The sequence below is a fragment of the Argopecten irradians genome, chromosome 11 (assembly GCF_041381155.1).
Source record: "Argopecten irradians isolate NY chromosome 11, Ai_NY, whole genome shotgun sequence".
In the NCBI taxonomy this organism is placed as follows: domain Eukaryota; kingdom Metazoa; phylum Mollusca; class Bivalvia; order Pectinida; family Pectinidae; genus Argopecten; species Argopecten irradians.
The window spans coordinates 23,411,768-23,424,727 of record NC_091144.1 but is presented as its reverse complement, the minus strand read 5'-3'; the positions used below and the strand labels follow the sequence as shown (position 1 = coordinate 23,424,727).

General features: G+C 36.0%; 1 protein-coding gene across 2 annotated transcripts in view; it reads left to right on the top strand.

Moving 5' to 3' along the window:
• Nucleotides 1–12,960, top strand: part of LOC138335044 (5-hydroxytryptamine receptor 4-like) — a 122,111-nt gene that overhangs the window by 21,529 nt on the left and 87,622 nt on the right. The window contains exon 2 of one of the 2 annotated variants that reach the window (XM_069283944.1): nucleotides 5,235–5,346. The gene's annotated coding sequence lies outside the window, so the exon portion shown is untranslated. Of the gene's footprint in view, nucleotides 1–4,999; nucleotides 5,347–12,960 lie in introns of those variants that run through there. The other variant, XM_069283943.1, reaches the window with a different exon arrangement.

The window sequence follows — 12,960 nt, the reverse complement described above, 5'->3', positions numbered from 1 at the left end:
CGATAATGATGTTATTCTCGGGATGTCACTTAATTTGAAGTTGATTTTGACAACATGTTGTTGACGCCCTTATGCATTTGCACGTGCATTCTGATCAGGGCTGGTACGAGATGTAACATGAGATGGCTTAAACAAACTACCGTTATCTATGTTAGTTCATGTTTCTGTGAGTTCACAGACTAACCAGTAACCATTGCATGATTCTGTAGGTAAAAGGCAAAATCAAAGCAATCATAGTACGGTGATGTATATATAAATTAAAAGACAAAAGGTCACACGGACTTGTCCTGCAAATACGCGTTATAATTATAACCTCATTCGCCATTGTGGACCATGATCGAATCCATAAAGGCGACTAAATGTGAGACTTTATCAACTGTATACTAGGATATTTTCGTGAGGAGGAAATTTACGCTAATCATGTGAAGGCCGCTTGATCAAGAAAACTCCCTCGCACATAATATTTTGTACATATATATGAGCATTGTTGCTTAAAGTCTGAAAGTGTATTATTTCGCAAAAATAACAACACCGTGAAAGTTATTTGCATGCAAATCGCGAAATTATGTACTCACGAAAATATCAACGTTTACAGTATTGTGTTCTTCCTGTGTTAATTTCCTCGAGTTCGCCATTGTGATGTAGGTTTGGGTGTTGGTTCCTACAAACTATTCTTCTGTGCTGAGTCCAAATACAAATGCTGAAGGAAGGTGAAGGATGTAAATGGTTTACTTTGTTCCACTTCTCGTACTATATCCTATCAATAGACATCATTGCTGTGTACGGTGAGTGTTAGTCATTTGGGAGACTGTGGAATGGTTGTATTGTGACTCCGTGAGAGCTTTACATATAAAAGAAACCAATGTAAAAATCTTTTACCACATGAAAAACGCAAAGCACATAAATAAATAAATAAAATAAAAAAAAAACCAAAAAAAAAAAACCAAAAAACAAAAAAAACACGTAGGTACTAGCATTTTAGGTTACTAAATTATCCAGAGATAAAGATACTTTTTATCGGTATTCATAAACTTCTGTCTGTGATCATTCACCAGTCGACATTAAAATGTATGTAACGGAAAGCCGATAACAGCAGAAAACATTAAACGTCCTTGTAAATAAACAATGGGTGAAATGTGTTTTATTTATCACTTTCGACAGTCGTTACTCTAACAGATAGCTTTATATAAGCTTTAATACCTTCACATAACACCGCATTTAGTATATCAGCATCTTAAATTGGTTGTTTTATAAGATAGATAGACCTTCCCCGGTTTTAATTCGTCTGTGCGGTATTTTAACGTCGTTTCCTAGAACCTTAATTGCATTGTAATAGACAGATTTCTGTCCCCGCAGTTACTTAAATACACATTTGGGCTAAAAATAAATCCAGCTAACAAAATTAATGTATTTTTTTGGTTACCGTGTGATAAAGACAAAACACAAAATAATTGCCGCTTATATCTGATAAAGAACATTACTTTTAGGGAAATAACACCAGGCATCGATCAGTAAGCACAGTCATGAAATATACATTCCCGATATTCGTTTTGTTTATATATCCCGCATGCAATTCGTCTGTGTTTGTGGTAAAACAATGATACTAAATACCCAACGGATAGCGTTATTGATGTCTCAGTGTGTGAAATGCTTTGTTTTTTTATGCTTAGAGCGCTTTAAGTCACTCAAAGACGATCTTTCCCTTATCGGTCGTGTATGCATTCATTGTGCTCGGAAGGAATATGCTACTTGTCAGTATAATGTGGCCAGGCGGGAGTGTTGTTTGATGTCTTTGGCGGCGTGTTCAGTAAGATATCACTTTAAAAAGGGCAAAAAATATCACTATTACAAGGAGACACAACATTGCGCAGCCTCCCAAAAAGATATTCACACACGCAACACATTGCATACAAGGGAGGCAGTAAATATGACGTAAACTTTATCAACTAACTAACCAACTTTAATACAAATGCCTTCACAGTATTGTTGGTATTTCGGCATTTTTGTCAACAACAACACACCTGTTTGAAATCTTTCTTCAGATAATTCCACATATTACGAGAATGCCTAATTAAATCAGAAGCATGTGCCCCTACAGCATATTTTGCATACTTTGCTAAAAATCAATTATGTGACTGGAAAAAATCGATGGGTTTAACATCCTAAAATAGCAGTGATTTTCTATGAAACTTTTATTTTTGGTACATTTGCATAAAGAAATTGAACTTGAAATGTTGCAATTCTACTGCGCACTAACCTATTAATTTGTATCGATTACTTTAGATATCGAACGTCTAGTTTTTAATCATATGGGGTTTTTTTCTCAAATGGATGTTAGCGGGTATTTCACAATAAGTTAATGACAGTTTCTTATTGATAAAAGAAACAGATTAATATCAAATAATGATTATATTCTGGGTAAGAATCAAAATTAAAATGCATGATTGTATGTGTTTTTCACATTTCGAGTCAAAGTGCTATATAATCAAATTAAATATACAAAACTGAACAGAACACATTGAACCTGCAATGTACACATATTTTGAAAAATATTGTATTTGCATACATTTATTTTGTATGAACCAAAAATATACATGCAATATGTACATTTATACATTCAATAAAATTGATCTTAACTTTTCTCGTCTTCCTACCTAACTTTATCCTTCCTAATGTCTCCCTTGACACCACCTCTCAGTTGGCCTTCGGTTAAGCGTTAGCACCTGTGACTTAGGCTCTGGGTTTTGTCCCCTGGCCGGGACACATTAAAGTCTACAAAAGTGGTAGTTTCTGCTCCTGCTTTACGCTCAGCATTAAGGGAATGGAACGATTGGTTCGCCCGTTGTCAGTATAATGTGACCGGGTGGGATGTGTTGCTTGGTGTCTTCGGCGGCATGCTTTAGTGCTATAGCACTATAGCAAGAGTTCCACTATACAAGAAGACACAACACAGATATACTGCAGTCTCTCAAAATATGTACCACGCATTTCATACACGCAACACACCGCATACATGGGAGGCCGTCCTCGTGTGACCCTGGCTTGTAAAAGGACGTGAATTAATCAAACAAACAAATAAAATCATATCTGGTTAGCCTAAAAGCCCTCCAGGTAGGGCCTGATCGTAAAATTTCCCAAAATACGCTCGCACTTCACACAGGAGGATCGTGTCTTTTAAGATACTGATATATTTCACATATTTTTTCTGCAAAGGAAATGTTATTTGAATTCATCCTGAGTAGTAAAGCTAATCACCTCTTGATTAGCTCAGACATTTGTTCTTCTTTGTTATATCTGTCCGACATCTCGGTTAATGTAGACACAAAGGCAAGATACCAAACATTGATCCCGATATAATACGGTAGACACAACTCAGTAGATCATATATTGCAATTCGGAGTTATGGTATTAGATTTTATCCAGAAATCGAGATTTTTCGTCAGATGTAACGAAACGTAGCCGCCTTCTAGATATGCGCGTCAAACTGGAGCCGAGCAAAAATTACATGTATTGTACATGGAATATGGAATTAATGGGGCAGCGTATCGAGTTACGTGCTGAATATAAGAAAGAGAAATGTATAGAACAATTGCTTCCTTAAAATATAAGCGTTGTAACACAAAGTATCGGGACACGTATTGGATTTCAATTTATTTGAAATTCGATTCTTCCGTATGAGCACCGACATCTGATCAATTCGATACAGGATTTCTGAATTATGATAATTCCTTGCTTCGTATTAAGTTTTCCAAGAAATATCGGTTGTCTGGTCAAGTGTTGCGCAAGGTCTCACCGACTTTCTATAATTAATGACGTATATATGAATTTGGAATCGAAAATAACTTTCCTATTTAAATGCACACATGTTAATCTGTTATCCTGTCTATTCATAGTCCGCCGTCGTTAAATACAGAAAATGGAAATCAATAACGTAAAGCAATTCACCATATTAATTAGAATTTCAGGCAACATATGTCGTTTTTATAACAAAAAGATAATGATATTTTCAAAATTAAAAAAAGAAAATCTAAAGTAAATTTAGAAATATAATCTAATGTGAATTTAATTATCCGTGATATGGAAAGGTAACGTTTACCCAAGCAGTCGATACTCACAGGGACTTAGTTACGATCTGTGCATTTAGTCCTAATATCACAGGCCCTTCGAATGATATTTAATTAATACGTGTACTTCAATGTTCAGAAAATATTATAAAGCAAATATATTTGTTTGCGATTTACTTCGCGAATTTCGCGATCCAGGAATTATTATTTAAATTATTGATGTCAGTAAGAGAAGTTTCCAATTCATTGTTTTCCAATAGGCGAATGTTATTTTTTGCTAAATTGTTTTAAATTGAAAATCGTGAAATTGAGGTGCCGCGAAAAAAGTTGGTGAACAGCATATAGCCTTGATATTTTTTCTTGTTTGGTTATAAAAAATATTTGGTTATAAAAAATGAGAATAGATAGTTTTGTTTCTAACGAAAAAAAACCAACACGATTTTAATGTCCTTGATCAGTCATTAATGGACACCGTCAAACCGCAAATCTAGCTGAAAGGATTTAAAATAAATGTAGGGAATAATATTTTTATAAGATATCACTAAACGATAAAATCTTTTACAGCTTTATACATAGAATTCAGTGCGATGTATCATAACGAACGGCTAAAATGTAATTAATGTATAAACAAGAGAAATTGCACCTCGTAATTGTAATGCATGACATGTTGGTTCATTTAACTTAATGACAACCATTGGAATAAAAAAAATAACAGTAAAACATATTGAAGAAATAAAAATGACAACTTTAATTTGTAAAAGTCAATCTTTTTTTGTTTAATGTGAGCTTCCATCAGTATTGCAATCGTGCCTGTATACACTAGCATACAAAGGACACCATAATAAACACATGCGTTTCTGTCTACATGTATATATTATACACATAAGTGGGTGATATATAGATCAGATGAGATAATGATGTCGGTCTATCGATACACCTCAGTACTTCCTTATTGTTTCTTACACGGGTAGACAGCGGTGTAATAAGACAACATGTACCATAATATTGACAGCCGTGACGGGTACACCTATTAGGGGGCGCAACTACAGTACTACGCTGCGTCCATTGTCAAAGCACGTGGCCAGAAAACATTTAATAAGACATGTTCTCCTAGGTCTATACGATAAAAAGCCTATGGAGTAAATTTACCTCTGAATCTCTCTTCCACAGAGATCTGTGTGGACCATGACCATCCGTGTGATAACAGATTCTGAAGCTGTCCTTAAAACGGATTAAAGTGTGTTCAAATACCGTGAAAACTGTGCAGATGTGTGCCCAACAGGTAAGCTTAATTTAATGTTTAATTATAGCGTCCATACTTTTATCTACATACAATACGTAGAAACGATCGAGCTTAGGTTTAATACAAACGATAAACGTTATTGCTACAATGCTGAATTTCGTTCGTGTAACTTTTTTTTATAGAATCAAAGGTTTGTGGAATATATCGGTATCACTACAGTATACACGCAATGCATGTGTTGGTTAACGCCTTCTGTAAACACACATCAAAACTGAACTCAGATTGGACAAGAAACAATCGTAAGCTATATGAACCCCTGTAAGTAAAAAGTTGTAAACTTGCTGTGGTTTAGCTTACTAGGTTTAGGGCCATATTAGGATGTTTCACCATGTTTTGGTAGGCTGCGGTATTATGGCGTTGGTGTCCCTATGTAACATGTAGGATAAATCTTGTCCTTTTATAATGCTTTCTCACTGAAAAATGTAGCCAATGAACAACAAACCTCATCCACTCAATGGGCTAACCAGTCGTCCCGCAGCTTCCAAATTTCAGCATAATTTATAAGAATTACTCAAGACTTTTTTTAGAGTTTCTCCTTTGATAAAGCCATAGAAGAACAAGCTGCTAATTGCTTGCCGTACAGTTTATTTCAACTACTGCCATTGTTGATCAACCATATGCATTGCACTGCAAACAATAAGCGTATATCTTATGGAGTTCATAAATATAAGATTTTTCGCGAATTTGCAAGCATTAAATAAAGTTGGTAGAAACACATTCAATATTTTGATATGGCTACTTCCGACAGGAAAACTTTCTGCAGCAGTTGAAAGTCTTGGTACTTTGAAAAGTTAAAAAAAAAATATGCCATTGGCTTTATCCTCTTCCTCGTGTATAATCGTAATATTTCGGCCAAATACGTTAGCTTTCCTCAGAATGTTGCGCCTCTCTGTATCAAAATGAATTATTAAACAAGAGGAAATCATATATTGAAACGCTATTATGGTTCGCTGACAAAAGAAAACGTTTTAACCAATACCTGTAACGTCGTTTCACTTTACATTAAATCTGTACTTAGCATGATAAATTGATAATACAGTTTATTACATAATTTGTTTACACCAATATATATATGAGGAAATATTACATTTTCAACTATTATCCCAACCGTTAAATAAAACCTTGTCATATTGCACAGTTCGAAGTTATATTGCACGCTTCCATGGAAACGTTATTGCACGGTTCGAAATGTTATATTGCACGGCTTTAGGAACACCTCGGTGTCGTTGTCTAGTTTTGTAGAAAACTTCCGAGGAATCGCGCGTAACAGTGAGTTACTTATTATGACGTCACAAAGGTTCACGCTCAATTTCGCGCTAACGTTATAGATCTAGAGTCAAGCACGACATGTAGACGTTTATCGAGTAGAGGACGAACACGGCAAATGTGTTGAATTAAAAGGCTGCATGTAGGTCTAATAATGTGAAAGAAGACAATAAGACATATCCAAACCAGAGTTACAACCTGACGTACGCTCGTGTGCTATACGTCAATCTTCAATAGGATTTGAAGCTTCTTCGTACGATACGGTGTTGAGATTTTGTTAAGTGATTGTCGTATTCGCTTAACAATATTTAACTGAAAACTGGTGATTATGTAATAAAACAAATATCCCATGGGTTACTGTGCTCTAGTTCATAATGTTTACCCCTCGGTGGTGGTAATCAACAAATATTATATTGCACTAGGCCTTCGGCCTCGTGCAATATAACATTTGTTGATTACCACCACCTCGGGTTAAATATTATGAACTAGAGCACAGTAACCCATGAAATATTTGTATAATATCAGCTCATATATATATATATTAACCTTTATTGTACAAGATTCAAATATATTAAGTCGTTGTTCTGGACCATTGCTTGCAAACTGTTGAAGACAGCAGTATACCATCATCCCTTACCGTCATTGTGTGGGTATCTGACTTGTATCTTAACTTCGAGGTCAAAGGCCAAAAATTATATTTCAATGAAAGTGATTTTGGTTCTAGAACTATCATCAAGCAACACTTGTTTTGGTTGGTTGATTACACATTTAACGTCCTTCTAGCAGTTATGGTCATATTATGACGGCTCGTATGCCATGTATTACGTGTGTGAAAGTGAGGTTGTGTCTTCTTGCCATAGTGGACTCTTGCTCTTTGTGTAGTGCTATCTCACTGAAGCATGCCCATAAAGACACCAAACAGCACACCGAACTCTATTTGGGCTGAGCGCTTAGCAGGAGGAGAAACTGCCAATTATCAAACCAGTTTGTCTCGGCCAGCTGGGGACAGAACCTAGAACATTTCTCATAGGAGTAAGCGTTCAACACAGGACCAAAAAATGAACGGTGTCAAGGGAGACGTTTAGGAAGGAGAAATCGTTACAAAGCTAATTACTAATTATTCTATTAAACATAAAGGGAATATATTGATTATGTACCTGGATTACCAATAAATGTGGTGCAATGAATTTGAGTTACTTGTTTTACTATATCATGTTGCTAAAAGAAGTTACACGGTACAAATATGTATAATCGTGTCGTGCCTTTTTGTTATCTTGGAACTCTTGTCTTTTTATAGTGCTATCCCACTGGAGCAACTTGCAAAAAAAAAAAAAAAAAAAAAAAAAAAAAAAACCAAACCACCAAACAATTGTAAGTAACAAAGAAGAAAAACGTTCAGTTCCTAAATTTTGAGGATCATGTAATGAGGGGCAGCAGTTACAATTCTAACGCCACACATTTACGTGTAGGACCGAAATGAACTATCGTAGGTACGTAGAGCAAACTTCGTGAATTAAACATGGATCTTTATAAACAGACTCCACAGCCATTTTCACTATACTGCAATAATCGTAAGTCTAATATAGGCTCCATAACCAACATCCATGTTGATAAAATTACAAAAAACAAATTACGTACGTAAAGATAATAATATTATCTAATATACATTTGGAGCTCCATTAGAAAATCTTGTAAATGTCTATAACACTAATCGGTATGTAAGAGAGCGTGTATAATTGCCGATACGTAACAATTTTCCAGAAGAGCAGGTAGTCACATTGTCTGTGGTCGTGATGCGCGCGATAACAATGGAACTGTTTTTCAAGCGTTTACATCATGTAGATGCCATCTTTAAGCGTCTCGTTGATATAGATCAACTTTCTGTCAATTCTTCTCTGTAAAGTCCATCACAGATGGTAGGTTTTGCCTCTGTATCTTTTGTTGGTATCGTAATTAAGTCATTAGGACTCCCGGGAAACAACTCTTCTCTCACCAGCACTCTGAGGCACTAAAGTGTGTGTCCATTTGGTTTAGAGGAGTCCGGCATTCTGAAAGCAGTGCGGTCACATGTACCATTGCATGCCTTGGCAAGGATAGTCAGTTCCATGTTGGTCTCATAGCAGTGATTAGCGTTAAGCTATTTTTGATGGATATTCCTAACCCGACTTGTATTTAGAAAATTAGAATTGTACCAGCGGTCCTCATTGCATGGTTCCTTAAAGGCAACTACATCTCGGATATTGTCTTTTCTTTGAACTAAATGTTTCCCTTGAGACCGCCTCACAATTTCACAATGATATGAGCGTTCGCTCTTGGCAGGTAGGCTGGGTTATATTTCCTGACCGAAATACGTTATAGTCTGTAAAGGTGGTACTTTCTGCTAATTCTACTAAACAATTGTCTGGCGCTCACTACAAAGGGAGTGGAACGATTGCTTTGTCCATTGTCAGTATAATGTGATCGGCTGGGGTGTATTGTTTGGTGTCTTTGACGGCACATTTCCAATATTATACTAGCAGACACAACATGGCTACAGCATAGCCTTCCAAAATATACGAACATTCACACACCGCAACACGTTGCATGCGGGAGGGCAGACATTAAATGACTTTAGCTGTAAATATGAAGTTAAGTCTAATCAATCAACCAACCAATATATATGCCTATCACCTTAAATCTATTATCTCTCCAAAAAATAGTATAGACAGAATACTGTAAACGTGGATATTTTCGCCATTTGTAAGCATGACGTGTTGGCGTTGGTGACGGAAGAAATGTTTGCGATCTAGCGACCTTCGCGAAATTAGCGGAACTCCCGCTCGCGTTTAATTCCAGGTTTACAATATAATCATCATAGCACCATTCTGCTATAAAATATATACAATGGCACTTAAATACTGCAAAAATATTAGTTTTTGATAATTTGATCCAGACTTTATCTTTACAACAGAGATCTATTAGTCACGTGACGTAACCACTAATCGCGATAACCCTGTATAATGTAAGGGGCGTTATAAGATATAAAACGATTAAATGAAACGATTACGTTTACATTACTTTTGTACCTATGACAAACCTTGATTGTTTGTTGTAAAACAGAAGTGATTTAGTCGAGGATCGTTATACGAGACTTAAATGTATTAGAACAATATATGTGTAAAAATGACGTGATATTTGACGTCATATTATTCACTTAACTTGTAACAGAAGTCCTGATCAGCGTGTGAAAACGGTAAAGCTTTGGAAAGACGCCCAGTGATTTTGTAGAAAAAGAATGGTTACCGACTTTTGCGTTTCTCCTTCAGGTCAGATGGGGTTAAGTGATGACCATTGCCGTTATTCATAAAATATCGTGTTCTCCCTTCTGTCCGTGTGATCCCAACGTAAGTCGATCAAATGTCGCCCATTATTGTGTACCACGATATAGATAGAGCCAGACATATGCCATACACTGTGTAATAATAAGAACTTTGAGCTGGCCCAAATGATTTGTTTATATACATTATTTATCTATATTGGATTGGCCACGCGCGCATGTTGCATGTGCCAGCCAGTGAGATACACTGGGGGTACATATAGGTAAACATATACAGCATTGTGTTGTAAACAGACACTCTAAATATTTTGATGCTGTCTAGAACATGTTATGAGACAGCTGCACGTGTGATGACTGTACCATCGTCAATATATTGAAACCATTGCATGGAACTTGATACTCTTATTTTGGGTCTGTATTTGGCATAAGAAGAGCAAGTTCGGAGAGCGGGCATGTGATTGCAACATGACGGAGAAATCCGGTAATCTTCGGAATTATTTTCCGGAGATCGCCGAAAATTTCTCCGAGAAGTTGCAATAGCTGATACAAAAAGGTTCGATATGTAACATAGATAAAAATGTGATATACTCGATTATAAACCCAGTGATATCGATGTAGGCTTTTGTTTGATGAAAAAACGATCCCCTAATTTACAATAGAAAAAAAAGTATCCAAAATGCCCTTCAAATTGCTTAGCAATTGTATTCAATATGGTACTTGTTTTAAAAGTTCAATTTTGACGCAAGATTCACCAAGCTACATGAAGCGGAGTTGCCTTCAAGCTAACATAAAAAATAGTACATGAAATCAAAGGGAAAACATGGATTAATTGTTGTAAATGAATTGTGAATGTGACAATACATTAGTACAATATATCCTTGTATAAGATTTCTAAATACATATGTGGTAACATGTAAAAACACACGTAGAATACATACATCATGTAGATATGCTTGGACTACATTGTATAAAGTATAATGGTATTTTCTTTTGCATTTCGTTGTTGTCTAAACCAAAAGAAGGAAGTCAATGCACTATGGGCTATCATTGACAGTTCTGTCCATAATGTACCACAAAAACCGACCCCTATCAGATAATCTCCATGTATAGCAGTTAATTTTAAATCAAAATGGACAAAATACAAGCACTGGAGCGTGAGTAAAATCTGTCTATCATCAGAGGGCACGTTACAAGGGATGGCACGAGATCGATCTTCAGTGATCAGAGGTCAGTCAAGGTCACCTCATGTCACGCCTTTGACCCGATTTACGTCACAGATACGATACGTTACGTAAAGTGATCTCTAGTGGGGGCGACTCAACCGACGCCATTTTGTAAAATTCTGAAGTCGATGAGTGCATTAGTGAAGAATTGGGGTACCAAAGGGGTTCATCTGTGTAGTATCCTTATTTTCGTTACAGTTTGAATTCAGCTATTCAATGTTTGATCGAATGTTTGTGTCTTGATCTGATTTCGGCATTTTGCTTGGTCGACTACAATTCCGATTTCTGTTGTAGTTGCCTTCTTACATAGGCATATTTTTGTGCCTTTTGATTTCCTTTTCTATGGTAAGTTTGGAGATTTTTTTCTTTTCTGGCACTAACTGCTGAATTTGAAATCAAATAAGTTGTTCAACATATCGGCAGATCTCATAGCTACATGTATACGTGTTATCAATATTTTATACATACATTCTGATCACCAACAAACGTTACAACAAGATGCAATTGCAATGAGTTGATCGTAGGTTAATGGTTTTTCTCCGAGTTCTCTAACTCTTGTCTACCTTCAAGTCCTTACACAACCTAAATGATCAAGATAATATGATGTCAAACAGAATGAACCAAACTATTCGAATGAAATTATGATGTTTAATAATAGGATTCAATGATTGATCATTATGCTGATAAATTTAATCGGTAAGTCCAATATTGGTTATTGTACATGTCCATATGTCATTGTACTATCTTTCCAATAATTTAAAGTTCAGAACCCTTCCAGTACCCCGTGGAACATTCCTGATTCCCCACAGTATACTGGTGTATACGGTTTCGACACATCAGTTCCACTACACGCCTCATTACGCTATCGTACTCAGTGTGTTCGATAAACGTACTATCTATCTGGATTAGACGACAACAATCAAACGTACCTTGTCGTCAGCGAGTATAATCCATCATACAAAACTAGCCAGGTCGCTACGGCCTTAATTAATAATGTCGCTTTGTTCTATCACGATACACGAATAGTTCTAATTTAAAACAATATCGGAATCGATTAGTAAGCAGTACATTTAATTACATGTAATAAGTTGTAAGTCACTGTTGGCAGTACATATGTATTACATGTAGGTCGGTGTTTTGCGCTGAGAACTCGGTTTGTCTTCCGTTAAATTAAAAATGTCCTTGTTTTACTCTAAACGCAAATAGATAGGGTTCAGAACCACCCATTCAAACAAATAATTAACATTGATGCTTGGCATTTGCTGTCTATTTGGAATGCGTTTGCTAAATAGTCTAATGATTTGAATATTGTACACGTTTATAACATTTTTCTATTGAGGTATATAACGAAGAACATAGCTCTAAAAGCAGTGGTCTTGCCATTGTTTCGTTAGATAACAGTACTGCCATTTTGTCGGTTAAACTTCCGTCTATATATTGTGTTTTTACATATTGATTTACAACAAATCGGTAAATATGATTAAGGGAATGTTTTGTCACTAGTTGCAACACAGACATATCCTTCTATTTACAGTCCTATGGACAATGGTAAATTCAGTAACCTAACCATATCTGAAGGGAATATACAACTCAATAGACTCCTGCTGTTGTTGTTTTCTGGTATACAATTAGTGTCTGGAGTAGAGAGATTGGTCGTCGGTTTGTCTGCTTTCCTCCCAATTACAGTGTGTATGTTCACACCTGTTCCGACTGTGGTGTTACGTAAATATATACATACCTATTGTCTCATAAATATACCACGTGACAATGTAACTCGCTGAAGCACCC